The sequence below is a fragment of the Sorghum bicolor genome, chromosome 1 (genome assembly GCF_000003195.3).
Source record: "Sorghum bicolor cultivar BTx623 chromosome 1, Sorghum_bicolor_NCBIv3, whole genome shotgun sequence".
Taxonomy (NCBI): Eukaryota; Viridiplantae; Streptophyta; class Magnoliopsida; order Poales; family Poaceae; genus Sorghum; species Sorghum bicolor.
This window is the reverse complement of record NC_012870.2, coordinates 32,405,872-32,410,682: the sequence shown is the minus strand read 5'-3', so window position 1 is coordinate 32,410,682 and position 4,811 is coordinate 32,405,872. Positions and strand designations below refer to the sequence as shown.

Below are 4,811 nucleotides of genomic sequence, written 5' to 3'. Positions count from 1 at the left end.
AATTTGTTATTACTTGCATTTTGTTGGGACAATTTTGTTACAAGCATATATGTTATTACTTTATGATATTATTAATTTTTTTGTTTGGAGTCATCAAAATAGTAGTTCGAGTAATGTCTAACAAAACACTTAATTTTCCATTGATTTTGAGGAAGTAAGCTCAAACACATCATGCCTTATTACCTATATATTTTTCAAAATTTTTGGATATTGTTTGATAGGACGTGTAGTTGAAGTTGAAGTTATTTTCTAAAAGCATGCAATAATTCATTTAAACTGTAGAAAGTAGTAAATTGGTTTCAAATTTTTTGAAAAATCTATGATAGCACATATATGCAGTCTATTTCATTTTAAAAATATATTTGGTACATGAATATAATTGGCTTAAAATATTTACTTTACAAGATTGCTTAATTAATGGAAAATAAGAAATACGTACATAATTAGTAAATCGCTCCTGTCTAAAACTTGTTAAATTTTAGGCCCAGCATCTCGGGCCTGGGCCGCGCATTCGCGGCAGGCCATGTGACCTGTCATCCTGAATCTGAACCATCCAATTCTGATTGACGGCCACGATTGCAGCAGTTACCCATAAAACTGCCGTCCCCGTGAGCTTCCCAAACCCTAAATTTCGTTTTTCCTCAATCGCTGCTGCTGCTCCCCTACCGTCGCGCCGCCATGGCCACGGTGCCCTGTTCCACCCACAGAGATATCTCCATGCCGCTCCTCTCGTGTGTCCTAGTTGTGCGACCCGACCCTTTCGTGCCTTGCGTTTGCCCGTCCGCCGTAGTGGAGAGGTGGTCGGAGAAGCGCCGGCGCTAAGGAGAGTCGTGCTGCAGGAGAGGTCATCGATGAGGCGCCAGCACGGTGGCGGAGGTGGCCGCTTCTGACGGTGAGCGGCGATCTCTCCATTGGATCCGGCCAGCTGCGGACGACGGGGAGCTGGCAACCTCTCCGTGGGATCCAGCCAGAGCGCCGGTGCCCATGCCCGGGCTCCTCCCGCGCGAGCTCGATGCTGATGGTGCCGTACATGCGGGAGTACGTGCCGCGGTACCACGACTGGATTCAGACCCGACGCTGCTGGAGGCCACCGTGTCGGAGCCCCTTTCATAAGAGTTTTGAGGTCCACTGCTCATGGACCCTCGGCCTTTTAAGTTCTGCACCGCACCCTCTCCTTCTGGTTTGCCTCGATTTAGTTCTGAGCTGTTGTGATTGATTCGTTGGAATTCCTTTTTGCTTGCTTATTCGTTAGCAGAGTACACACAAGGAGCACAGGCAGGTTGATGCAGACATACACGCAGGGCTGATAGCTCACAGCTACCACATCATTGCAGTTGAACTCATCGGAGTCCGGAGCTGGTGGTGCTATATTGCAGGTAGGTTGCCGCTGCTCCCATCACATTAGGCTTTTGGAAGCCCATCCTAAATTTTGGATTAATAAAAAAATAACAATCCAAATTCAGCTTAAAAACCACATGCTATTCAGCAGCAATCCCAGAATAAGTTCAGGTTATATGAAATATATGCTTAGAATCTGCTAGCAAACTATCAAGTAATAAACACCATTATAGATTGAACTGGTACAACTTGCTAATTTTAGCCTATATGAAATCTGAACATTTCATCTTGTGGCTTGTGCTGTGGAAAAATCCAAAATTTCTGTGTGAGGTTTTGTTAAGCATGTGGGCCTTGTTGATATGGTACTGCATTGCAAGTGGTGTGTTTTCTGGCATTTGGGATGTATAGGTAATTTGATGTCGTCTATTGATTGCTGAAACTGGACAAGCTACCGGCAAAGGATCGTTTGCCGAGAGCCGCTCTCAGGAAAATTGTTCCCAAGCACATGGAGTCCACCTCTCGGCAAACTATAGCTCTCGGCGAACGTTAGCGCTAGTAACGGCCAAAACGACCGTTAACGGTCAGTTCTGACAACTTTTCTAACTTCTTTACCAAGAGCTCCGCTCTGCAAATAGTTTTTTTTTAAAAAAGAAAAAGAATGGCAGCCAAGCTGGTTTGCAAAATTTATTTTATACTGAGGTTTGCCGAGAGCCCAGCTCGGCAAAGACATTTAAAAAAATGAAAGAAGGATTCTGCCTTTTTTTTACTGGGCTTTGCCGAGAGCCCGCCTCTCGGCAAACAGTTACTTTGCCGAGAGCCATGTTCTCGGCAAAGGACCAGGCTTTGCCGAGCGCCTAGAGCTTGGCTCTCGGCAAAGTGCAAAGTGACTCTTTGCCGAGAGCCTTGTTCTCGACAAAGGTCCAGGCTTTGCCGAGAGCCGTGCAGTTCCGGCTCTCGGCAAACGTTTAGCTCTCGGCAAAGGCTCCAGAGAGCTTTTTTTAAATTCTGTTTTGATTCCAGCTATTATTCACAGATAAAACACATATTAACAATTAACAGATATAACACATCCAACTCAAATTGCAAAACCAACATGTCCATCACATATATTAACAAAGTGTATCACAATATCCACACCATGTCCATCACATTATCTCAAAATATCACAAAGTATCTCAAAGTTTCACAACATCCACAAGTTCACTGCTACCGTGCATCCCAATTTGCCCCTCCTGGAGGCGGCTGCTGCGATGGAGGCGTCGCAGCGGCGGCTGCTGCGACGGAGGCGCACGTGGTGGATACCCATACCCCGACCCACTCGACGGTGGCTGAAGCTGTAGAAGTGGTGGATTCGCTAACCCTCCTAACGGAGGCACCTCATTCGAACCCGCCGATTGAACCTGCACAAAGGAGAAGAAAAATCAGTACTTATACTAAGGCATAAAATTGTAATCTAGGCTTAGTAAAGTCAAAAATTTACAAAACTAGTTATAAATTTGTAATCTAAGCCTAGACACATAAAAAATTCGGCAGCACCTCCCCTATACCTGGGGTTTCCAAAACCTGCAAGAAAACTAACGGCACGATGGCCGTCCACCACATCTCAACGGCACGATGGCCGAGACACATATATATCAATGGCACGAAGGCATCCCATCACATATGAACGACACGATGTCCGACATGCGCAATAAAGACGTTTTGTTAGAGAAGTTGAACTCACGTAAGGTGGCTGTGGGTAAGGTGGAGGAGCAAACAACTCTGGTCCATTCTAATACTTCTCTCTTTTCTTCCTGTTTCAATCTGTAATCGGCCTTAGGCCTTGTCCATTTTTTGCCGCTTCTAGGTTGCATGTGTAGCTTCGGTCTATCACATATCGTCGCCGGGTCCACTCTTGCCTTTACATTGTCCTTTGTCTTATCAGGAATGTCCATGACCGTTGCCCAAAGCGCCTCGGCAACATTCTTCTCGGTGTGCATTACATCAATGTTGTGTGGAAAATAGGGGAGCATCATCAATGGCGACTTATGAGTCCGCATATGCTCCACACCATATCCCACGAACTTACCATCTTTTGCACTGATCTGGAGAGCATTTATCTCATCATAAACCTCGGCACCGGTCATCATCTTTGGTGCGGGGTCTGTAACCATGACACCTTTAGTAAAGTTCTTGATGTCTCGTCTGAATGGATGGTCGGGCGGGAGAAATTGTCGATGTTTGTCGAACAAGTATATGGGACAGCGTCCATTCCATAAGGATTGAACCCATCTGTTGCCAGTGCAACACGCACATTACGTGCCTCTGCAGCTTTGTCACGATGAATGTTATCAAAGTGATGCCATGCTTCACCATCAGATGGATGCACCATCTTGTCAGTATTGTATCTTTTTCCCATTTTTGTGCCATGTCATCTGTTTCGCGGACTCCTCAGTCATGAATAGTCGTTGGATCCTCGGTATGAATGGAAGGTACCGTAGGATTTTTGCGGGATACGAACTCTGCCTCTTCTCACCCTCACCAGAGTCTACCTCCAAATACCTAGAGGATTTACACTTTGGACAATACTGTGCATCTTTGTGTGCTTTTCTAAAGAGGATGCAGCCCTTCAGACAAGCATGTATCTGCTCATACGGCATCTTAAGTGCACGAAGAACCTTCTGTGATTCGTACATGTTCTGTGGCAAAAGGTGACCGGCTGGAAGGATGGAGCCAATAACTGTCAACATTTCATCAAAGTTCTCTTGACTGAGGTTGAACTGGGACTTTAAGGCCATTAAGCGAGAAATGCCATCAAGCTTTGAAACTTGTGTGTGGCCATGAAGGGGTTTCCCTGCCGCAGACAACATGTTGTAATACGCCTTTGCGCTTTCTTCTGGCTCCGCCTCCTCCCCCTCTCCCTCTCGAAGTCCTTCAGCGAAGTGTGCTGCGTTATAGTCATCTAACCAAGCTGCTACCCCGGCATCAGCATCAGCATTATAATCCTCGACACGTGGTCTCACCACCTCCTCTCTCTCACGATCGGCTTCACCGTGGTGGGTCCACTGGGTATAGTTTTTCATAAATCCATTCCTAGCCAGATGTGAAGTCATCCCCTCTTTTGTTTGCCTTTTTCTGTTGTTACAATTGGTGCATGGACAAAAAACGGCACGCGCTCCTGGAGCCTGGTCAAATGCTTGCTTGATGAAAGCCTCGGTCTTGTCGACCCATTCTCTGGTAATCTCACGAGAGCGCCGGCGGCCCGAGTACATCCACTCACGGTCATCCATCCTCTAACATATATATGCCCAAGTAATAAATATAAGATAGGACTTGCATCTACACGTCGTTCCTGCCATCTAATAGGTAAGGATGTGTAGATGATGGTACTATCTTAGATTTATTACTTGGGCATGTATATGTTAGAGGATGGATGACCGTGAGTGGATGTACACGGGCCGCCGGAGCTCTAGTGAGATTACAAAAAAGGGGTG

General features: G+C 46.0%; 1 protein-coding gene across 7 annotated transcripts in view; it reads left to right on the top strand.

Annotated features, from left to right (window-relative positions):
• The window catches only part of LOC110434023 (organic cation/carnitine transporter 7-like), an 11,952-nt gene continuing 7,772 nt past the window's right edge, over positions 632-4,811 (top strand). For 3 of the 7 annotated variants that reach the window (XM_021457513.1, XM_021457521.1, XM_021457517.1), the window contains exons 1-2: positions 633-1,154; positions 1,256-1,376. The gene's annotated coding sequence lies outside the window, so the exon portion shown is untranslated. The other 4 variants (XM_021457537.1, XM_021457533.1, XM_021457540.1 and 1 more) reach the window with 3 other exon arrangements.